We start from the raw sequence: 25,108 nt of genomic DNA on the forward strand, positions 1-25,108 counted from the left end.
ATTTCTGCTTGCACAGTAGTCAATGAGTCCCTTTATCTCTAGCACACTAGTGCAAATAGTACCCAGAGCAGTGCAAAGTGGGTACATAATGCCATGAAATCAGAATGCTACCATTTATCACCCTCTTTGTACTGAATTAAATCACTATTTGAAATGCACTTAAAGAATCAAACCTTTATAGTTTAGTTAGTGAAAGGATTGGGTCCCAGAATTACATCAGTTGTTTTCTCTAAACAGCTATTAGCCTCCTCCATTATACTAACAGAACTGGTTTCCATCCTCTGGCTCATTTATTCCAAACCAGCATTATTGAAGTGAATGGGGTCTAGGCCCTGGATATTAGAAGAGCTGTTGGTCTACTCATAAATAACAAGTTGTCAAGGATTTTAATGGAAACCCTTAGAGTGCTGTAAATCTGTGCAGTTCTGCTTGCATCCCCTCCCTCATTTCCATCACAATATCACTCCAGCGGGACTGCAGCTTGCAGCATGTGCCAGGCAGCCTAGATTGGTAGGACACGGGGGGGAAGGAGGAAAAAAAAGCTGGAGAAGGGGTGGGGGATTCAGAACAGTTGGTACTGCGGAAGCATCTGCTGGGTGGCCGGGTACCGAGTCACCTGCCCTATTCAGCGTGGAGAGGGGGAAGGGTTATTCATCCAGGGGGACTGGAGCACGGGAATAACAGAGCCACGGATGCTTGTGGAATAAAGACGGATGTGTTGCAGTTTACATTTCGCTCCATTGGTCTGTGAAGCAGTAAATCTCGGCAAATACAGGGTTTTCTTACTTTTTGGTCACAATTTAAGTTGTAGAGCTACTGCAGTGGTATTGCACAGACTACCCCTTGCTGTTAGTTAAAGAGGATTTTCCTTTTCAAGATGATTTGTTTCTACCTTCCTGGCCAGTCTAAAATATCTTCACTGAAAATTTAACACCACATCCTGACCCAAATAGCAATGTCTGTGCAGTTCACTGGATTCTAGCCAGAAACTGGGTTACTGCAAAGTATGCCCCCTTGACCTGCACTGTGTGTCCACATAGACATCCCTAAAATATCTGCAGCTTAGCTGCCTGCGTAGATCATAGCGCCTTGCTATATACAACATTAAAGGCTTCTAAGAAGGAACTTGAGCTGACTTGTCTGCTCTCTGTTGGCTATATGATACTACAGGATACAATATGATCAGCTTGGAGCTGTGCATGTGCCCACCCTACTCACACTGCAGAGAGTGGACTGCACGGGGCTCAAAGAGGTGGGGTGGGCACCCTCCCTGCTCAGGCATCAGAGCTCGGTTACATTCGTACACAAGGTCATGTTAGGCTTGCACTCTGGCTTACCATGTAACATAAATAAAAAAGCGATATCAGTGACAAAGCTTCCGCTAGCTTCAGAGTGCTCCAGGGATTATAGTCTTACATAATTACTAGTCTGGCACTGAGAATCTAAAATATGGTAAAACCATCAGCAACACAGATCCTAAAGTAAAATAACTGCTTTAAAATATAACTCCTTCCACACTGCAGCTTCACAGCTCCTGACAAATCCTGAAGAGGTAGGCCTTACGAGACTTAAACTCTACATAACATAAATATTACCCCTACCTTACAATAGGCAAATTGAGTTATGCAGACATGAAGGAATTTAGCCAAATTCTCTGAGAAAATTTGTGGCATAATCCCCCCTCTCTCACCAGATTTAAAATTCATTCTGAGAAAAGCTGAATAGCACAAGAAGTGAGGCAGGATGGAGAAAAAAATGGATGGCTGCCAAAAAGGATTGATGCCCTTCAGTCTCACGGGAGTTTTTAACCCTTCCCAATGGTTTTCCCAGTCTGAAAAACCTGGTGTGGTTCATCAGGCTGTACTTCTCCACTACTGATCCATAAGAGATTTGCCAGTGGGAGCAGCTGCTTCTAGAGTGAGTTGATAACTGAAGCCCTGAGGCACTTACATCTGTATGTCTCACACTCTGCCTGCCTCCTTTCCCAGGAACAAAATGAGACTGGGATATTGCGTGTGCTTTTATAATGTGTATTCCTATGGGGCCTTGGTCACGGTTAAGGCATCTAAATGCAACTAGAAACCAATAGTAACCACGGAAAAGACAAAAGGATGACCAGCCCGAGCATTTGTTAAACTAAAATTGCTTCTATTCAAAAATAAGTTGGCATTTCATAAGCCACACAGTGCAGTTAATTCCTTTTCTAATAGTTATATTTTTAAGAGCAGCCGTCACACATGTTAAGCAGTACTGCTGAGAGAGCCATATGGATTTTTTTAGCCCTAAGAGTTATTACTTGGTTGTAGTAGTACATAAGACGATCCACGATCATCCTAACAGAGTCATTAGAGTTGACAATCTTTTCTGAAAAGGGGCTGTTGTTGGAATAAATCCGACTCAAAATTTTGGAAAGGTTTGGGAGAGGGGCTTTTCACTAAATGAATCAGAGAAAACAAATACCTTTTTTCAGGCAGCTCAGTATTTTTTCTACCTTTGCAAAAATGCCTTCTATATTATTGCAAGATAATTTTGCATTCTGTCCTTTTGGAACTATAACTAGAAAGTATGTCTTGAGACGGTATTGTTGCTTTACATGGCTGATTTTTTTTTAACAAACCAGCCAAAACGGAGACACTCAAACTTTCTTGCAAGCTATCTACTAGAACGTCCCTCTGTTCTTGAAGGAGGAATTCTTAGCAAGAATGTTCAGAGTTATAATCCTAACACATATTTTGGAAGATTCATTAACATTGAAAGAGATTTTAAATCATATTTCTCAGTGAACTTTTCTAAGACAACTCCAACCATGAGAATGCTTCTTGCACTTTATTCTAAAACATGTGGCCCAGTACGAAACACAATATAGACTAGATGAACCACTGTTAGATCCTGGATGAAAATTTCTCTACTCCCAGTAAAGGCCCTAGTAGTTGTATTTACAAGCAGAAGAAGAGAAATTTACTGAATAAGCTGCTTTAATGTAGAAGCTATAGTAGAAGCTATATATATCTATATATCATTTGGATGCATCTTACTGGGTACGCTATAGATTGCTCAGATAAATCTAATGAGCCTACTAGAGCTTTAATTCTATAAAAATCCTGCAAAACGCTTAACCTTATGACATATATCAGGATTGTAAAATCTAAAATGAATTCTAGTAAATCTGCTGCTGGCTGCCATGGAAATGGAGGTTACTTTAAAGGACTCAGTATCACAAAAATAAAAGAGAATCCCAGCTTTTTTGTGCGTGTCGAACAATTAGCTTAAAACAACCTGCTCCATTTTTAGCCATCTCCATCTGTTTCCACGGCAGCAGGAACTGAGTTAATACAACTGTTGCAGATTCTAGATGTAGATGTTGGTACTCATTGTTTCGGCAGCCCTAACAGACTTCATTCAGGGTCTAACTTCAATTTCCCAAAGCTGGTAATTTTGATTCATCATTCATTTAGGGCGTTTCTTGTGTCATTTTCAAACCTGAGACGAGGTTGCTCTGGGAACTGCACGATACCCTTTATCCAGAGTTAGGACAGCACTGGCAGAGCCAGGACAGACCTATCTCCACACTTGTGGCTTTTAAAATGGAATCCTGAAATCCCATCCAGGCAACCGGAGGCCTGGAGTCAAGGATTATCGCCTCACAAACAAGGTCTTCATGGAAGGAGGGAAGACCCGGTACGCCCGTTGATGCTTCCGGATCATCATTTTAGCTCTATCAAGGGCTCTGACACCGTTGTGTCAGGTGAAGCTGCTGTGGCCTTCACGTCCACCTGCCTCCCTCCTCCTGCCCCCAAGAAGTGGCAATGCCACAGCAGGCCAAGGCAGAAGCCCCACGCTGCCAGGCCCCCACACGATGCCTGCACACAGAAGGGGAGCAGTGCTCTGAGGCGGGGACCACCTCAGTGCCACAACACCCTGCCAGGCCAAGCAAGGCAGCAGACACCAACCCCATGAGGACCCCACCACCCCCTCAGCCAACCCCTCCTCAAGCAACACCTCCCAGAACACCCCGCGCTGCCTTGGCGCCCCTCATGAATATTCAAATCACGCTGGCCTTCACCGCTGTGATTGGCTGTGGGCCGTCAAAGAAAGCCCCGCCCCCTGGCACGAGGCGGGGCAATCAGCAGCCGTTAGGCGGCCGTTTGCTTGGTGGGGGGGGGAGAAAGGAGAGCGGAGGGGCTGGCATGCGCATGCGCAGCTCCGGCGGACGCACGCACGCACGCACGCACGCACGCCGCCTCGAGGCGCGCGAGGCCCGCGCGTCCTCTCGTCGCCGTAACAACCCCTCGCCTCCGCCTTGCGGTTTTTACCCAATCAGAGACTCAGTTGCTCGCTTGGCCCAATGGGGCTGCAATAGTTCAATGGAGGAGGCGGGGCGGAGAGGGTGGAGGGGGGTCATTTTGACCAATCAGAAGGTGGAGGAGGTGGGGCGAGGGCGGGTGGGCGTTGAGGTCCGCTTCCCTCAGCGCAGCCGGTTTTACCTCAGCGCGGAGCGGTGCCGCCCAGCCCGCGGGGGCACCTGCGCCGCCGGCTCGGCCCCGCCGGTGCCTCGGCCTAGGGGAAGAAAAAGTATAAAAGTGCCTTGAGTACCAAAAGGTCAGGATAGAGCGGAGTATGAAGAGAAAAGGAGAATTTGCCATTCAGATAGCTTTCTGGAATTTAAAAAAAAAAAAAAAGGAGGAAGAAGAGGTTAGAAATAAGTTGGAAGCTGAATGGAAGTTTGTAAGAGGAACAGAAAATACCTACTGAGATACTGACTTTAAACGGAAGGCCTCTGAATAAGTGTGTGGCTGTATATACGTCGGAGGAAAAGCCCTTTGCCTAGCCTTTGTGCGCTGTTTACGTTTGGATCTGTGCTCTCTCTTTAAAATACTGATTTGTTGGTATATCTGAGAGGCAGGTCCTGACGGATTGTTTAATGAAAGTATAGTTTATTGCTTAATGCTTTTTGCATCCGTTTCTGCAAGCATTTTATGTAAATTTATGGAAACATGACTATAAAGTTCCCAGGACTGCAAAATAAAACATGAACTATTTTTGTTTGTTTCTGTCTTTCTGCTTTTGTTTTTCTTTTCAGGTGACTTGGGATCAATCTGACTAACTGCAAGTACAAATCTGGTGGAAAATCATCTTCTGCTGTTTCTTGAATGGAGAAGCCAAAAGAGTTGGTGCAGATGATTCCTAAAGGAGTAGTAAATTTACATTTGCCTTCAGGTCGCGACGTTATTTTAAAATAACATTTGAATTGTTAGAAAACAAAAGCTTCAGTGTTTTTGTGTCTTGCTTTGCACAAAGTTTGGCAGACTTTCTCAAAATTCCCCCGTTAATGCAGTTTACTTCAGGCATACGCTAGCATACAAGTCATTTGTCAAAGTATTTCTTTATTGCCCCAGAGTGTCCCCTGTTGTCTTAACACTTGCTCTTTGCAAGCATGCACGATCACTAATGCTTCATTTTTTTTAAGAACTAGCTTGCGATCATTCTACATGTTTCTCTCACAATGACTGAAGTTAGGCAAGAAGTCAAAACTTAATATGTCTATGAGCTCTTGCCAGCACTTTCTGGATTCTTGCCTCGAACAAAGAACACAAGGAGGCCAATAAATGGCTCCGTTCCCAATTCAAATAAAGCATCATTCAGACTTGTGTTCCAGGAAGCTTTGTTTTTCATCACTCATCAGAAATATCAATGGAACTGTTTGTTTGTTCTAGCAGTTATTGCTAGCTAGTAAGAAGCTTCTGAAATTGTAAGAAGTTGTTGATTTGTTCAGTAGTCAGTTATGACTAACTGCCCAGATCATCATCTAAAGCAGCCAATTTGTAGATAATACATCCACAGTGAGCAAATGACTGGTAGCAATCCACCTTGACTGACTGATGAGTGGAATGGTCTAACTGAACAGTGATTCTAAGTTTCCCTTCTGAGTCCAAACAGAAAGTTTGAAATTATAAATCCTCATTCTGTTGAAACTGTTTCTGTTCCGTGGTGCAGTGCCTCGAGCTGCTAAATGGTATGGCTTATGGGAAGCAAAGGATAGCGAGAAGTGGCCAGGGTAGTGGGTGGGTTGTTCTGTCTCACTGGATCGGTTAATGGAAATGAAAAGTTATGCAGTACTTAGGACTGTGAATCGAATTGGCTAAATGATTGTCCCTTTATTGTTTTTTGCAATTCAAAAGGTGAAGATCAACATATTTATTTATGATTGTCTCTTTTTTTCTGGACTTCTTTCTCCAGAAAATGAGCTACTTTCCTGAAATGAGTGAGATCTAGAGGAAAGACTTGCTGGATAGGAACATGAGCAGGATGGTAAAGCTCTTCCCAAAAGAATTCAACTTCTTTCCCAGACCTGGTGTCTTCCTGCAGAGTAAGTCCTTCTTAAAGCCTGATTTTCTTCTGGGCTTTCCTTTTTTTTTTTTTTTTTTGACTATCAGATTCAAATTCTTCTCTTATTTGCATATTATAACAGACTATTTTTGTAAATGTACAATTAATTGCAATTTTGACTCTGCTGAAAGAAGAATTTGTTGTTAGGGATGGTATTTCTGGCAGTGTAGGATAAATTGTATTTTTTTTCTTTCTGGTCATTGCTTCTGTAAGCATTCGTCTGCCAAAAATATCTCCAGCCTTGCTAAGCTCTGGGACAGCAAGTGTCAGAATCATGCGCTTGTGATTCATGTCTTACATTTCTACCCACCTAACTTCCAGCATGATATTAGAAGCCCTTATTTCCTGAATGACAGACTAAGATTCATATATTGTGGCACAGGAAAACAAGTAGGTTTCTCTGTGTAAACTACTGATGGAAATGAAATCAGGAAAAGTAAGCGGTTGTTGGTTAAAACTTTTGAGATTGTAAATGTAGAGCACTGAAGGAAAGTAGTCCTGATTCTTTAATTTTACAGTGTTCTCACAATCTTATTTGCTGTCATAGTTAGAGTTACATTTTTGGAAAATTCCTGTAATAGGTTGAAAAACTAGGCCCAGGAAATCTACATTAGGAAGCTGCTTTAATGAAATTATTTCATAACTTATGAAGTGTGCCTCTGTTCCATTTTACTCCTTCTCATTGTTGTGGCGATTTGCAGGCCAGTAGCAGATGAAAGAAACTTAAGACTTATGTCTGTAAACTGGACTGACTGTCAGGGGAGAAGCATCTTCATCACCAGATCTGTGAAGGACAAAAAAACGGAACAGGATATGATCTGCCAGCTCAACACCTCAAGGGTAATCCTTCCATTCCCTGTTTCAAGATTACTGTTCTGTCACTGACCTAGTGTTTTAATATCCAGTTTAGCCTTGCTTTGATGTGGTCAGTCAGCCATAAATAGGATTCACTGGTCATTTTCTGTAGATTCATCACTGTCAAAAGAATTCATCACTGTCAAAAGAAAAACGTCTGCTTTACATACTATTGTGTAAACTCTTGTTCATAAACGATTTTTTAATATTTTGAGGTGGATTCACCTTGACAAGAATTCACACCATTCAGATGAATTGGACAAGGAAAACTTCATCTCTGATCAGGGAACGAGCACTTAAAAGGTGCTTATTTTTCATGAGTTCAGTTCAACCTTATCGTCCTGTTCCTTACAAGTCTCACAACAATGTGTTTTTGATTGGCACTTTAAGTTATGTCCCTAATGAAGTCTAATATACAAACCTCACTAAGCACCTAGCTGTCTGGACTGCTAATAATCTGAGCAACAGAACCTTCATTTACTTTTATTTATCATTGACCGTGGGGCACACTTTATTTTTATGAGCTAAAATTGTTTGACTTTGCATTGACCTCAGTGTTATGTTTTTGGGGAATGCTCCAAGGAAAGAATAGAACTCCATGAAAATCTGGAGAAGTTAATCAGAGGTGCAGGGAAGGACACATGGAGCCTCTGGCCTAGTGAAAAAGAAAGTAGGTAATTCGGATCCTCTTGAGCAGGAGGTAGGATAGACTTACCCATAGGCTCCTTCTCTGTTGTTAAACACAAAATTTGTCCTCTGTTCATTCTGTGAACTTCTAACACTTGCCAAGCTGTATAGGACCAGCTAAGGCTTGCTTAACTTAAGTGGAGAGCCTGAGTGCTTTTGTTTTAGTGCAGACTCAAGTTCTAGTTTGCTAAAAGGCGCTAGGGGCGTCCACCCCAGCAATACATGTTTACAGTAGTTTTCTCAGCTCAGAATTAGCTGGGCTAGACTAGTTCTAGAAGCGTATCAGGTATAGAAAAGAGTTCAGTAGGGATATCCACGAGGCTTACCACCTTTGCTCTGTGGGTTAATGAGTTACTAGTATTCTTCATGTGTTGCAAACAAGCTTATAAGTAAATCAGCTTCATGTCCTCTTTCCCAGCCTTTTATTATTGGTAGATTTAAGTTTAATCTGAGGATTTATGTGCTGGTGACATCCTGTGATGTGTTTATTATGAGGGCACTGCACGTTTTGCTACTTCGGTATACTCTGACCCTTTGTATAAGAACTCGGTAAGCAAACAAGCCTATTAACAGAAGTTAATGACAGTTCAATACACAGCAACCAGAGATGCAGAGAAACCATAATGGTTTGACTATCCAAAGTGTCTTTCTCCTGATCATCTCTAAGCACTTCATAAATATTAGTAATTCATCTTTGCAGCATCTGAGTGTTGTGAATAAAATTATGCACTGAATACTTGAACAGGCTCTGTAGTAGAAGATAGCAGTGTTACATAGTTCAGGTCAGTGCTGCATACAAGTTTCAGGGCAGTTAGTACTTCTATAAACCTGTACCAAACTGGTTTTCTATATTATTCTGGTGCCATTTTTCATAAGTGTTATTGTGAAAAAAGCATTCCAAGAAGAGGTAATCTTCGAAGGAACAAAATGCCTGAATACTAAAATACTTTGTTTTTCTTCTTTATGAGAAGAAGTCGTGGCTTGGCTGATGGCTGGAAAAGGTTCTGGTATGTAGTTCTGGATCATTCTAACACAGCATTAGCTCCACTAATAAGTCGTTGTAGAAAGGGGCCTAACTGAGAAAGAGGGCTTTCTTCCATTGAAACTGCTGATTTCTCAAAAGTGATGGAATGGGAATGCTGATGAGATTGCAGTGAAGTGAAATTGAAGCTGTTGAGCCTCATTTGTTGAGTTCTTTAGAGTAATGGGATCAGTATAGGGCTGATCATATTTAGTGCCATTAAATCTTCTGTGCTTAATTAAGATGCTTGTACATTATGCAGTGTGACCAGGATCATGTAGAGAAGAAGGAAGGAGGCTAATACCTTTCCAGCCTTGCATCTTGTTTCATTCATTTACACGATAGTGTATGCATACATCTGACAAATTGTTCCCTTTACAAGAACAGTGTTAGTTCTGCTAGAGATGAAGATTCTGGTAGTAAGGTAAAAGAGAGAGAACATTTCTAAACTAGTCTTGGATAAGGTAGTGTTTATCTTTTCTTATGTATCTTAATATGCATGTTTTAGTCTTAGAAGCTTGTCTTTGTTTCTCCAGTGCAGAGTATATTTTGTGCTGTTATGTAAGTGAAGTGAAGAAACTCAGATGAGTAACAGAACTGGACACCAAAATTAGGGGAAAACTCCACAAACGGAAGTTTGTACTCCAGCTTGACAGGGTAAAATGCCTTTGTTTTAGTTTTTGTCTTGAGATTAAATGCTTATCTACTTTTCCTGACTACATTGATTTGTCTGATAAGGTATTATTACTCCTTCCAAACTTTGCTGGTAATCGTAGGGCATCATGCTGCAGCAATTCTACATCTTCACTATGTTTGTTATCTTTGGCAGCTATGATAAGCAGTCTTATATCAGTTTACCTAGACATGATATGGAGGTTTCCCTTTGGATGTTCCGTCAGCGTTCTTTTTTTGCAAGTAATGAGATATCACGTATCTGGATAGTTCTGTCTAATATCTTGTCCACTCCTAGTAAAAATTAAATGATATCTGTTTATAGCAGCAAGAACTCTTAACAGTGCCAGCTTCGCAGCTGCAGTACTGTTTTTGTGCAAGATGCAGCTCTTTGAAGATGATCCAAGAGTATACATTGCTTCTTTCCATTTTGCTTCCTAAAACCTTTCCTTCACTAGGAAATGGGATTGCTCCAACTCAGTAATAGTTCAAGCAATACAAGCTTCTAAGCATTAATGTAGTTAAAGTAGTATAAATATGCTGTATACAGGTTTACCTATTTCAGTAACGGGGTAGAAATACACCAGTTCAGTTGCATTTGTGTTAGCTATCAAAGATTTCCAGTGTTTTCCCTCTTTCTAAAAAAACTGTCCACTTTTAATAAATATATGCAGATGTATGGGTGTGATACTTAATGGATGAAATGGCTGTGGTTGGATATAGCAGGTGGTATTATCAAAACATAGATATCAGCACATCCTACTAAACGAGAGGTAGTGCTTACTTTGAAATACTGAGGTTGAGTCACACCACAAATCTAGTTGCTACAGATAAGAACTGTAATAAGTCTCTCCTTGATCCTGCATTAACTGGTCCCTTCTCTCAGCCTGTTGGTTGCTATCATCAGCCTCTTTCTTAACACCGGCTTGGAATCTTTCGGGGTCTCTTAACAGTCTGCTGTAGGATCTCCTGCAGTGTTCCCATAGGCAGAGAGTTGATGGGTGGCCAGCAGAGGGGGATAGACTACGCTGAATCAGGTGTGAAAATAGTGTGACTTGTTCTCCCAGACACATGCACTGAGCGTTTCCTGCCTGCAGGAGTCCTCACCTATGTGGACAGCTTTGCGTTCTTTGCGTAAAGAAGAATTTCGGCATTATCAGTGAGCCACAGTGGAAGTCACGCTTGCTAATGGAAGGGACTAACTGTGGTTCTCAGAATATAGCAAACGAACACCAGTTCCTCAACTACTCCCAGCAAGTCTTAGATTGGTATCAACTCTGCATTCAACCTTGTGGTTTTATGTGATAAAGCTATCCTACCGTTTATGCCACTTCTGAGTTTGGTCTGTGGTGTTTTGCTTACTGTCACCACCGTCAGTTCATTTGGCAGCTGTAAGCTCTTAGAATCCAGTCTTCAGATTACTTTAACAAGTAAAGGCTGGATTGCAGCAAACAAATTATGTATTCTTTTTCTTTCCCGGTGAATCATTCTCCAAAAGAAACAAAGGAGGGGATTGAGAGTAGGGAATCCATCATTTTATAACCAAAACAGCCCAGGACGAGTGAAAAGAAAAGCATAAGGCACTGCAGCTCCCTGCTAGACTTGGCAAAGCCAGACTCAGCTACTATCTTGGATGGCTATAACTCTAATCCAGGCCCCGAGATCATGCAGTACATGGTCACATCCCTGCAACCAATTAAGAAGTCAGATTAGCAAGTACCAAAACAGTAGGAGAACTGTATTCACAGTATTTTTTCTGTTTTCCAATCCCAGTCCACTAGAACCTTCGTCTCCGTATAAAGATACTAAAAGGCTTGTGGCAGCAGCATACTAACTATTTGGTGCAAAGAATGGCATAATGTGTCTTAAATTACAAACAATGGGAACTACAAATAACTGAGGACAAAGGCAGAGAGAAACAGGAGAAACTGGGTGGAAATATCCTCCCAAGAACCACTAGAATTCTAAAATAGCCAGATGTTATCGCTAAAATCAGTAACAGTGATCTAGTTAACATTGGCATTTGTCCTGTGATTCTGTGATTGTTACCCAATATTGGCATTAGATTTCAGAGTAGGCACCTGCAAACAGTAAGGGAACAGCTTGCACCTAGCTAACTTTTTTCTGATGTTTTCTGAAGACTCGTTCAGATGACAGTACATTTCATAGCCTGGAGATGATCTCTGCAGTCATAAGATATAGATGTTTAGAAGCTGAATGTTTGTTTCTCCATTCCTATGCTTTAGACAAGTATGGAAGTGAAAGCAGAAGGTGACTGGAAGACATTTTTAATTCTTGGAATAGTTGGTTTGTGTGCCCCCCGCTGTAAATTAGAGAAGTCTTAAGAGCTACTAAGGTGTTTATGCTCTGGCTACAACAGGCAGCCATGGTGAATGTGAGGTAAAATCTGAAATTCTTTCCACTCAGGAAGTGCTACTGTCTCTTGGAGAATCCAGAGCTGCAGTTGCTCTGTTGGCAGGAGGCAGACTGAACTTCAGAGCAGTCGGACATAATTTCAGAAACTCACGTGTCTTTAATTTAATCTTCAAGAACTCGTGCTGCTCTAAACTGCAGTTTGAATGGCCCGGCAACCGAGCAAAAGCGGCATCGCAACTTCAAGGGATTCTCTAGCGAGTAGGTAGTAGCTACTAATCACAGTGGTCCTGTGTTAGAGGAAGTGTCAATGCATTCAGCTTCCAAAAGTATTCTGCAAATAATGGGCATTAGCCAGCTAGCAGTGAACTGCATTTGGTGAAAAATGGTGCATTTCAGTGGGCCTGATCATTTTTTGTTTGACTTCAGGCTGTAGTAAAGAGTGATGTAAGTTACTCAGCAGGTGATTTTTCCTCCTCTGGCTTAGCACTGTATCCTTAGTATACTATTTATAGATGTTAAGGCAAAGTCGTGAAAGAGCAAAAGATTTCTAATTTTAATTTTAAAGTGATTTGGGAATGAAGGATTGAACACTGCTAAGAGAAGAGGGGAACAGACTTGCTTTGTGTGTTGGATGATTAATCAGCAATGTTCAGCGTATGATACCTGTCTCAGAAATGATGTATTGACTTGGTAGAAGCTATAGTTAGAAGGGAAAACCTTGACAAGGAAGGTGCTAGCTTCTTTTACTGCCTTTCACTTTGACCATCATGTTATTGGAGACAATATAGGACAAATATATTGCAGTGTACTGACTTAAGTAGAGCAGGGAATTTAAAACGGAATGAATGCAGTAGATATTGCCTCTAGTCATCTTCTGTGCTCTTCTCTCAGAGATTCTTGGCCCTTAACCAGGAGCAACTGAATAGCTCCTCAAGCAAATTTTGAACTCTTTAGCTTTCGGTCTTATATATTAAAATAAACTGAAATCAGAAGTGGATTGTGTTGATATACCAGAGAGAAGACTGTTTAGAAGCTGTTTCACAAGTTGTTCAGCAATCTAAAGTACAAGTTCAACAGAACCTATGGGAGAAGTGTCACAAGCTGCTGGGGAAAGGTGTGCCTGCTTTCACCATATGATTTCAGTCCACTTTCAAAGAATGTATCTGTTCTGCAGACTTATAGGGGTAGAACAGAGTAGTGTTTCTCAACCTGTGGTGCCTTTTTAGGCAGTAGTACATAGACTACTTAAAATGACAAACAAATACCACCAAAACAGTTAAACACTTCTCTGCATGCGGGTGCATAGCATCAAGGAGCAACCCGATTAGGGGACCAGCTTGTGCAGTGGTATCCAAGCTACGTTTAATTTACTTCACTGAGTAACTGACAATGCACGTGCAGTTCGGTATTGCCGTAGCTATACCGCTTCCAGAATGTGAGCTAGATTTAAAGCTTCAGCCTGTAGTGTGGACATACCATTGACCTGTTAATTATTGTATTTCCTTCCCCGTAGGCCTTGAGCAAACCTTCGCTCTGCAGTGCTGTTTGTCTCTCAGAGTCTGAGAGATCCTCTCTTCTATAGACAGAGTTCTTCATCAGGAACTGACAGAACCATTTTGTTGTTTCTTTTTCTTAAATATATTTTTTGGCAGTTGTTAGCATGAAACATCCATCAATAGATGACCAGTGAAATTTACCTTTAAAAAAAATGTCAAGAGTCTGTGGGTGCCTTGATGTTAAACTGTGAAACTGGAACTTGACGTATATATGCTTGCTATGGTAGTGTCTGATTACTGCCACCTCTTGTTTTCTTCAATGAAAAATCCTTTGCTAAGAATGCCAGTGTGATGTCTGATCTATCCAATGGAATATAGCTAATGAGGGAAAAAAAGTTCTCTGTACTGAACTTCAGCTGAATAACTGAATCCTTGCACCACATCTTGAAGTTTTCTCTTCACGAGGCAAGATATTTTTAAAATAAGTATGCATGTTTATGACCCTTCCTAAGACTGTAGAGAATACAAAAATACTTTAATGTGGTATAGCAGGGTTTCACTTCTCAGGTTCACAGAGGGCAAAGGGTGGAAGAGGCTGAGATGAGAAACACCAACTGTGATCTTATAACTCTGGGGGTTTGGCAGGGCTTGTTGTTTATATTGTTCCATTGAGAGTCATTCATTTTGCACTTTACTCTGTTAAGAGAGCACTCAGCTGCTCACAGATATTCCCTTCCTTGGCCTGGTTTTCATCTAATCAGAAGCAAAAAGACCTCTTGTGTCTGAAAGAAATTGCTTCATTGGATAGGCTGATTTCCTTTTCAAGCTCAGTTTCAGGAAATGTGCACTTGTTTACTGTATATTAACAAAAGTATAGATTATTAAGATTAGCACTAACCATGGCTACTCTGCTTATCCTGAAAACTGCAGTGAGGTGAATGAATGGATGAATGATGGAACAGCTGATGCTGGCAACTGAAAGATGGGAAATACAAGTATTGCTCATTGAACATCATACAAATCTGTTGGAATTATGCTGTGATCTGCCATCTTGTCTCATTGGAAAGTCTCTCAAATATTTGTGGCTTGTCAAGAACAAGGAAATCTGTTGTGTTCATTAGCTACTTTATTTTCTGCCTATTTTGCAGACAGCTAAGGAGGCACTGTCCCTGTCCATAGTACTCACAACCTAAGATCTGCTTTCATAAAAGAAGGATTTAAAGCTTTGACTCCGTGTTTCTCTTCTACCAGCAGCAGACCAAATCTAAGTGGTACTAGCCCCATGTCTTATTCTGCTTGCTCTTCATCCTTGTGTCCAGAGCTTACTGCTCTGTTAATTACAGAGCAGCTGGTGCACCCATGCTTCAAATTTCATCTGTGGAATGATGTTATAAAAAAATACTGAAAAAAATAAAACGTTGCTTTGTTGAGATTTTAACAAAAGCATTTCACAGGTCTGGTTTAGAGTTAAGATACAGGCACTCTTCAACTGTTTCAGTTCAAAGTGGGTAGACATTGAGGAAAGGTCAGGAATGAGCAGCTGAGTGAGAAGGGTATGAGAGCCTCAGCATTGATTCTATCCCTGCAGAACAGTAGCATGAAAACATGCCCTTTTCATTAAATCTTCTTATCAGCGCAAAGGAAACAGCAAGACAGAAACCTGATGATTTAAATTTTAAGAAATGACTGCAACCAGAGTGTTTAAAATGTGCCTATAGATTACTTAGAAACAATAGGAAATTGTCCTCATGGTGCACGTACAAAGCTTAGCAACCTCTTCTTGCATTAGTTGACTAATGTGCCTGAATGGTTATGCAATATGTCTCACAGTGTAATGCACATTAAAAAAAATATCAGGGCTCCTGTTGAACATTTCTAATTTTGAGTACCTCTCTTCCAGTTACACTTTCAACGATCTTCCTAGTTGATAAGGGCTCTCATTTTTGGGCTCAATTCTAATTCAGTTACCTGAGATATTTTCTGAGCAAAAATGAATTAACTTCCACATAGAGAGCGATGCTTTTTCTTTTTTAGATGTAGATAACAAAATTAAAAGAAAATCAGGGTCTCATCGTTGCATTTTTAGCTCAATTTTTGACAGTAGCCAATTTTATACTGTAGACTGAGATGATGCTATCCATTTCACTGACCTCAGCAGTGTTGCATCAAGAATGAATTTAGTCTGTACCATCAATCTGATTTTGAATCAGCTAGTGATGCAAGCTGTTTCGCCTTGGCAGACAGATGTCTCTGTGTTTCAAGGAAGACTATTCCAATACAGGGCATCAATAAAATATTAATCTTTTAATATATTTTAATATAAATTATGGTACAAATTATTTTACCCACCTCAAGACTGTTCTAGTTCTTATATAAAAATATAGTACAATCTAAGTCCCTGGAAACTACCACGTAGCTGGTAGCATATTGGAGGAATACTTGAGTATATAGGAGAAGGGAGAAACTAGTTTAGCTTAATAAATGTATGAGTTCCAGCTCACATAACCATGTAAAACACGGCAGCAATCAAGACAGATAATATCTTTTCCTTTTTTCCTTCATCCTTCAGTTCTGGAACCAAGCCTACATGAAGAAATGAAGCATTAGAAACGCTGCCTCTACAAAGCATCACTAATGGAGTGGGAAAACACAGTTTTGATGGTATTGTAGACAGGGAAACTGAGTCACTGAACTTGGTGCTGGCAGGGATGACTGTTTGTGTCACTGAACCTCTGAAACTTTGTGACCTGTAGAGAGAGGAGCGGAACCAAATCTCTTCTTTTCTCCAGTACTGAGTAGTTACTTGTAACAGCGTGCGTCTACCTGGTTTTGTTTCCATCTTCGGCTGTTAATGGTGCGGGATTTGACTAGCTAGCAAAGATACTCCTTAGTGGTTTTAGCCCTTATTGGCTCTTGGATGAAAGGTGAGATCTCATAGCATTCGTTTCCACAGCCTTATCTTGATCATCTCAGAGTGGATAGCACCTTCATGGCACTTTCAGATATATTCAGGACATCAGTTAATTCTTACCGTTTGGTGCTGGGAAAGTAACTTTTGTTAGGTTATTCTTTTTATAGGTCATCTGTTATTTCAACTAGAAGAGGTTCTTTGTCTGTATCTGCTCAGCTCCTACCACTGCAAGAGGCAGTTTCTGGGCTGTACAGTTTTTCATGGCTTTGCCACCCTTAGTTGAGTCTTCTGTTGTTTTGTGTCGCTACAGAGAAAGGAAAGAGATACAGAACTAGCCCTTTCCCTTTTAGTTTTATGGTGGCATCAATTTGGTATTAAAAAGGTCGGATTTGTAATAGTAGTCAGGAAACAGCAAATCAAAGCAGCTGGTTTCAAAAGAACAAGATTTTCAAAAGTCCACAAGTATGCCATGCTAAGGATCCTATCCGGTGAGTTAGGATAGAATGGGATATCCTTGGGAGCAAATGCATTGGGAATGGAGCTTTTATGAAACTTCTCAAACAGGAGCTGGCCATTTCTGGCTTCTACATGATTGCTAAATGCTTAAAAATATGTCCCAAGCTGTTATGAATATTTAGTCCTTTGAAAGCCCCTTAAACATAATCCTACCTATTCTGAATACTTTTGAAAATTAGATTACTTTGATTAAATGCCTGAATGAGAGTTAAACTCTTTTAAAAATCTGATCAAAAGAGATTATAGGAACTGCAGCTTTTTATTTAACTGGAGGAAAACCAGCCAAGCTCATATTACAAAAAATAAGCCACTGTCCACTTGGTCTGGCTACAGAGCACATTTTCAATAAGTTTATGCTCTAACAAGCTGTATCAGTTTCATCTCAGTAGATCTGATGGTTATTGAACAGTGTTCAATGTTCTGGAGGGTGCCAGGCACATAATTGTTTTTACAACACTGTAAAATGAATCAGACTGAAATTAGTGTCACTCAGCAGAATCACTTTCCTTCCATTTAAATTACTTAATCTGAGAGTTAATCAAAAAGAAAATGAAGTTTTGACACTGCCCTTCAGCTAAGGGCAAGCACAGGTTCAGTTGTCTTCGCTTCATTTGGCTACGAAGACCTGCTTCACGATATCCGCACTTGTACATGTGGCACTACCGTGCTACTGATCACAGAGGGGAAAGCAGGACAGTGCTGTCTTTTCAATGCTTCCCGCTTAAAAATCAAATTGCCAGAAGAAGGAAAATGGTGCCATTTTCTAATTTTAACTCCTGTGAAATGGGAGTTAGCAAAGAGGAGTTACAGAAAGCTAGGAAAAGGGGATATTTCTGGAGGGAAGGTCCTTACAAGAGTAGGCTAGCAGCTCCATCGATTTTAAAGCACAGAGATGTTCTCATCCCTCCTTTAGTGCTGCTTGTGCTCAGGAGTTGAGGAGATGTGAGCGGCTAATCGGGTTAAGGTATCCCGTTGTGTAAAAATATCAAGCACCACCTCCTTGGTTTCTCTTGTATAAATTTCCTCCCTGCTGAGATTAACCAAACATCCATTGTTCTGCTCACTTTGACTTGTGTATTTTGGAAGCAATTCCAGTAAATGTCTCTGCCTTGAAGGCATTCAAGTCTTCCTACATGTGACTATTGCCTCGTTCTGATCATTCACTGTAACAGGTTTATTATTTTTCACTCCGTCATATTTTGTATATATGCAGGTTTCAGTGGCATTTATTAGTAGTATGTTTCTGGAATAATGTCTGGCTGACGAGTTATATCAATAACAGCTGGGCAAAGTAAGGTGATTGTGAGCTATAATTATTGTATACAGCAATACTATCAATGAAAGGCTCCAAGAAATGATCCAGACTAGAGATATTTGTAGTTTCAATAGTGCATAATCCCTTAGCAACAATACAATTACGCAAAATGAGATAAAGGGTTAGTCTACATGTGAAAATTGCATTTTTTTTATTCATATTGCTTTTCAGTTTGTGTAGATAATATTTGTCCTCTGATAGCCTCAATTCAAGAGCTACTGGCGCAAGAAGCCTCAGCTTCCATTTTCCTGCTTCCCCTCAAAAACTGTAGGTTGGAGGCATCGCAGTCCTTTCAGGTTGAGTTCAGAGATCTCCTTCCTAGAAAGACCTGGGGAGTTCTGCCGAGGCTAAGTTGCTGCAGCTCAGTCGTTCTCCAGCCAAGTGGCCAACAGTTAATACAATCTTAACACAGCCCTACCCACACAGGTCTTCCCAGCCTGGTACCAGAGCACCGAAGCACGTGGTGTTGCAGTCCAGCCTAGGCAGTATGGATAACCTCCTGCAGGTTTGGGGCAGGGCTCTCAGGATATATTCCGCAAATGGAAGTATGAGTGTAGCACAAGAAGATAAACCCACACTAGCTTTACTGAAGCAACAGTAGGAGTGAAAACAGAATAATAGAGGCTTAACATAGGCCAGGAGCCAAAACATTTGCCTCGCATCTTTCAGGGGCCTGTAGTTCCAGCTACTAGCTTGTGTAGGAAGGTGCAAGACTCGGCTTGTGTGAGTGGAGCTCCCAGGGCGCATTCCCTGTGCTGGGAACATGTGATTGGGATTTAATTAGCTCCGGTGCATATGGGATAACTTCTTTCATTACAACATATATCTGAAAATTTATATTCTAGCAGAGACAGTGAGGAATGTAGCTTGTTGAGTATTCTGACATGTTTCTATTGAAAGTCTTTTAGATTTCCACCCCCACAGCACATCCAGAAAAGCATCTGCTTCAGTCTGAAGTCATTGGGTTATTACACCCAAGAAGTGCAGAGGTCAGGCGGAGCCAATACAGATTTTTCAGAATATCCAAGAAAAAGCAAATATGTTCCCTACAAGCGGTAAACAAGTGGGAGCACCAGAGAAGAGAGGATTACAGTGAATCAGTGATGATAAAACAGTATTCACTCCTTAATCTCTTTTCTTAAGCAACAATCTATCATGATTCTGAGGTGATAAAACATGTGTTTAGTAATGAATGGAAAATAGGAAGCCACTGATGGCAATGTCACACCCTGCTTTTATTGGCTGGGGACTGGATGCAGAGATATATCATTACACTAAGTTATATGGGTGGTAACATTACTCAAAACCACCGAGGACCAACAATCAGCCTTTATTGGTCCTGGCATTCATAAAATGATCCAGCTCTGCTTGATATCTTGTGGTACGTGACTAGTCAACAGGGTAAGTCTTACATAATAACAGTGGAAAGGCAACATTAATTGTGTGCCATCTGTCAAACGTGTGTTTAGAAAGTGCTCTGGCTGGTTTGGTATATAGACTATGCAAACAAATAGAAAAGAAAACTGAGACCTGCCTCTCCTGGTGAATCTAGAATGGTATGGATAAGGGCATTAAACATTCTGGAAACTTTTGGGAATGTGAAAAAAAAATAATAACTAGCCAGATACATTCTTCTTCAATGTGAATATGCAAATACAGGTACATGTTCTATCTCTTTTTCCATAACGAAACTGGGTCTGGATAACTTTGAAAGGACAATTTTCAAAGGGAATTAATGCAAATGGTCTTTGAAGGACTTTTTAGTGTGCTAGTGAATAACCCAGGGGTTGTGGATCTTTTTTTTTTCCTACATCATGCTTTGGAAATTAGACATATTCTCTAGCTGCATTGATCAGCAGCAAGAATTGAACTAAAATCAGAAAAAAATGAGGTAGTTTGAGACCATCAAAATGTTGCAGGACAGGTTCCCAGTGAGACTGTAAGGTGTCATTGTAGGGCAGTGGAGCGCAGCTTGGATGTGGGAGCTGACCGTATCAGAACTACAACTCCTTTGAAAATGTTGGCTCCAGGTGTTTCAATATCTAGGGTTTTAAGAATATCATACAAGCTAAAATATCAGAAGCCTGAAAATGAGATTTCTTTCAGTGAGAATCCTGGTGTGTAGACAACTTCAGTCTATAAATACCTAGCAGAAAGGCACTAAGAACTGATTCTGGGTAAAAGGAATGTATCAGTTAGTGGGGACTAGGAAAGATAACCGAGGTGCAGACAGAAATAAATAATAGATAAATAACTGTCCCGTTTATACATAGCTTCTCTAAGAGCATGCACATGTGTGGGTTTTTTTTTAATTTTTTGCTTGTGCTATAATCGGTTTCGTGTTTTGCATCCTGATTGTTTGATAATTAAGAAAATTGATTCTCCTTGTTGGAGGATGGGAAGCTCTAGAGATTGCCTCGAAATTATGGCGTGAAAGGCTATAAATCGGACTGGGAAAGGTTACTGAAAGATGCGTTATTTCATTTCCATTAAGGTTTCATAAGAACATGAATGATTCATTAGGGAAGGTTTTGAGTTTTTCCTACCAGATCCAAGTGTCAGTCCCTTCCTTTCTCTTCCAGGGATCTCCAGGATTGGACCCCCATGGTTTTCTCCAGGATAAATCTTCTGGAAAGAAGAAAAGGGAAGAAAATGAAACCAAAATCAAAGCTAAGTCAAATGTGGATGTGGTCCCATCTGGGTCCTTCACAAACAAAGCTCTCCTTAAATGAGCTGGCTGCACGGGCACCTCGCTGGGGACGCCCTGGACGCCAAGGTCCCTCCAGGGAGCACAGTCAGGGGAAGGGGCTGCCCCGGGCTCCCCCCAAGGCTCCTGGGGGCGAGGGAAAGGGTTGATCGACCTAGATCCTGCAGAGGAGAAGGCCGGGTGCCCAGCACCTCGCCGGGGCTGTGGTATCCTCCTGGAGGCAGCCAGAGGTCTCCCCTTAGGATAAGGGGGCATCTTCAGTTTTGGCTCATTTTTAATAATCCGGATAATTAACGTAGAACAAATCGGATCCCTTCACTGCAGGGAACACGATCCCTTTGTCAGCCCAGGAGAGAAAAGAGCAGATTGGGTTATCAGGGGCCACCGGCAGGTAACAGCGGGCTGCAGCCGGGTGCGGGGGCTGCGGGGCGTCCACCCCGCCAGGGCCGGGGCCTTCCACACAGGGAAGGACAAGTCCTCCCTTTCCCCAGTCAGCTACAAACGAATAATGCCGAAATGTTAGAGAAAGGGGCAGAGGGTAAGGCTCCTCTGCCGTTCGGGTGACAGTCAGTGTAATTTAGGCACCTCAGAAAGCAAGCAAAAAAGTGAGACAGGGTTCTTAACTGATGTTATACTTATTTCTCTGCTTTGCAGTGTCATCTCGGTACTTGGTTTTTTTGCTTTTTGGTTTTTGTTTTTTTTCGTTTTGGCATACATTACTAAAGAAAGGAGGGAACAAGCAGAAAGAAACCTTGCCTGACCACTGCATTAACTGTGATAAAGAAAGTCCCTGTTTATTTGTGCACTTCTTACTTTCCTGCTGCACTTCAGTAACTTGCTCTCCCCACGATGCCTCCAAAGGCACACCCCTGTCTCTGCGCGCACATGCTTGTTTCAAGCCTCTGCCCCTCCACGCTGCCATCATAGCATCTTTCTGTACCCGCCTTTATACTTACACGTGTGGGATGATGTCGTTTTATTCATAATGATTATAATAATGCCTATAACATAATATATATCAATGTAATTGTTACTGTATTCATATCAGTAATTAATGCTAATGTTTTTGATACATTTATTAATACAATATATTAATGAATGCACTTCAGTTACACAGAGTTCTCAGGGAAGCTTTCAAAGGGATGTCTTGTTTTTATTATGTTTCGCAGGTCTTAATTATTATGTCTCCTTGGGCCAAAGAGAAGTAAGTGGTGGGTCGGAGCCAACTGGGGCTCGCAGAGTTTAAAGTCAGAGCACAGTGGAGCCCAGCAATAGGGCACCTCACAGTAAAAAAGCAATAGGATGAGAGGCAATGGGCACAAGCTGAAACACAGGACGTTCTGTGTGAACATAAGGAAAAACTTTTTATAGTGACAGTGGCAGTGGCAGGGACCCTCTCCCAGTAGCTGCAGTAACATCTGGAGCCCCAGTACTGGAGACTCCTGCACCTGCACCCACACTCCCTGCTGCTGCGATCTATTAATAACGAATGTCTCCAACACATCTGCCAGGGGAACCACTCTCTTCCCCAGGCCAAGGGCAAGGGGAAGTTAAATAAAAATTGTTTTTCAGCCCATACATCCTAAGGGCTTGGAAATTTTCTGATCGCAGAAAGAAGGGGACAACCACAAGTAAACACATACATGTCTGTTCCCTAAGGATATACAGAGCACACGGCTCTGTGCCGGTTGATGCTTGGATGTGGTTGTGGCAGGTTTTGCACCAATGAATGCCTCCACTCTGGCCAGGCAATGTTGAGCTGACCCCTCTGCCTGTATATAACTCCCTGCTTTTGGCATCATTGATCCAGGCTCGGGAAGGTAGCATAAACCTGAATGAATTGCTTGTCTGTTTTTCAGATATACACGGATCTCTCCCTGCGGTAGAGGTAAAAAACATGCAAGATTCTTTCGGAAAGGCAATGTCCCAGATTTCCACTGATTGCAAAACGCTGCAGCCTACATTGTGTAGTCAGAAGTGCTGCAGCCTGGATAGCCTCTGTGGCTTGCCCACCACTTGACTGCCCCAAGGAGATGCACCTGTACACTTCCTCAGTATTTTACCTGCTATGAAGACCATGAATGGCAGGAGGCTGGTCCACGGCAGTGCTGTAGTTTCCACTGCAATGAAAAATGAGTGCAGAGCCTGGGGGCCTCGGTCATCCTTCTGGCTGGTCGCCAACCACCTGGGTTGGCAGCTCCACGCTCTGCCCGGAGCTGGAACAGCAAACACTCTTCTTGCCATGATTTATGATCCATCCTACTGAGCTCAGTGAGGCTTTCCTGGGAGCAGGCATGAATCACACTAGGAGTGTGTGCTAGGCCTGGCCCTCGGTGAATATTGCTCTATCAGTAGCCTGTGTTCCCAAGATAGAGCAGTTCACTGAGGCAGAGCTCAGTCCAAAAGACAAAGGTCTTGTGTTTGGATTTCTGCCCTAGGGAGAAATCTCTGAATTACCAGAGAGCCAGAAGACAAAACAATAACCATCGAGCGCGTATGGAGAGCACAGCAGCAGGAGGGCAACGCTCACCCTTGGTCTACATGAGAGAGCTGCTGTGTGACCCTGGTGAGACACCTCACTGGAAACTGTTGAATGAGTCAAGTTGCCTCCAGCAGCTGAAGGGCCAGAGCTCTAGGTTCACTGCGGGGCTGCAACAGGCTGCGGGTACGAACCACCACAGCCACCACTGCCCTGCTGGGCCCCAGAAACCTGTGAAACTGCTGTAGCAGCTGCTGGCAGCAGTCTGTCCATGCTCCTCGCTGCAGAAAGCAAACCAAAAAGGAAGAGGTGACTGAAGTCATTGCCTACTGCAGCGTGCCTCAACCCATAGAGCAGGTAGCCCTGGCAGCTCTGCGGAGCTGTGCTGGAAACAGAGGCACCATCCTGCTTGGAGCTACACCCAACCTGGAAAGTGGAGGCAGGAACAGCTTCAAAAATTGCAGCGAGGTTTGCCAGAGCTCTGCTGTCAGAGCCCTGCTGCTGCCTCAGCATGCACACAAGCCTTTGGGGCAAACTCGCCTCTACGCTTGTGACCCATCAGCTGCCCCAGGGATCATGGAAGGGGACACCCCGTCTGGGACTGTTCTTGGCAGGGTGCTCTGGTTCCACCACCACACTGCCTGGAGCCGGGATACCCCATCAGCTGCATGCCTGGTGCAGGGAGAGCAGCTCCTGCCCTCGGCTGCATACCACTATGTCGGCCTCCCTCTCCCTCCTCCCGTTTACCCCATCAGAGGGATGAGAATCTATCCCTCACACGCTTATTTAGGGGAAGAGGCCTCAAAATCTTCCAGATGCCACCAAAAATGTGGCTCACCCCCCCCGCCCCAGTCCCTCCATACAGGAAGAAGTAATCAAGGTAGGCCCCTTCCCAGTCTTCCCTCCAGACCCAAAGTCAGCTTCAGATAAGACCACACCAGCAACCCTGCTCCGTGCAAGCAGAGGGGAAACGCATCAGGATCCTGAAGGCTCCCCAAGGAGAATTAAACTACAGAGGAAGGACTTAAAACTATGCACAGACCAACTCCCCTCTCTCCCACCACGGCTGAAGTGAATTGCTTCAGCTGAGCAGGCACTCGAGGAAAAACGAACGGCTTCCCGGGAAGAGGCCCAGCGTGCACGCAGCGGCCCACGGCGCGTGCAGCGATGTGCGCACGCTGCAGGGCTCGGCGCCGAGCAGCGAGAACGGAAAGGGACGGACGGGATGCACGGCTGTATACACAGTGCATGTATACAAAAGCATAGGAGCGGGCGTGGAGCGGCTGTGCGGAGATGCACATTTAGACATATTTAAAGAGAGTGTTTGAAGAGCTAGATTGGGCATAGAGCAAGCACAATTTGTGGGCACCTACCCACATTCACATGGTTATTTCCAAGTTGAGGACGTACAACTGTCTGTTTGCAGTGGGAGACGCACATCCGCGTTTTGTCTCTCTGCTTCATAAGCTGCCCCCAGCCCATGTACTCCTGCTGCCCCCAGGCTTCTGCTCTGTGGGTGACCTCGGGAAGGGGCAAAGCCACCGCAGGCTCCCATCTCGCTCCCCCGGAGCCGGGGGCAGGCTTAGCCCCGCTCTGGGGTTTCAGCCACCCCCTGGGGAGCTCGGAGAGGGGGGAAGCCAGGGCTGCAGGGGATCGGGGAGGGGTCCATAAGGGGCATTTTCTAGG

The 25,108-nt window shown here is 42.8% G+C and overlaps 1 long non-coding RNA gene across 2 annotated transcripts; it reads left to right on the forward strand.

The window, feature by feature from the left end:
* The first annotated feature begins 4,468 nt into the window (after nt 1–4,468).
* On the forward strand, nt 4,469–24,759 carry LOC104144342 (uncharacterized). Of its 2 annotated transcripts, XR_011136321.1 has the most exons (6): nt 4,469–4,599; nt 5,081–5,217; nt 6,238–6,367; nt 7,089–7,227; nt 8,901–8,936; nt 20,819–24,759. It is a non-coding gene; the product is annotated as an uncharacterized lncRNA (long non-coding RNA). The 2 variants fall into 2 exon arrangements; XR_694105.2 differs by lacking the exon at nt 8,901–8,936.
* Nucleotides 24,760–25,108: the final 349 nt, after the last annotated feature.

Source organism: Struthio camelus, chromosome 25 (genome assembly GCF_040807025.1).
Source record: "Struthio camelus isolate bStrCam1 chromosome 25, bStrCam1.hap1, whole genome shotgun sequence".
Taxonomy (NCBI): Eukaryota; Metazoa; Chordata; class Aves; order Struthioniformes; family Struthionidae; genus Struthio; species Struthio camelus.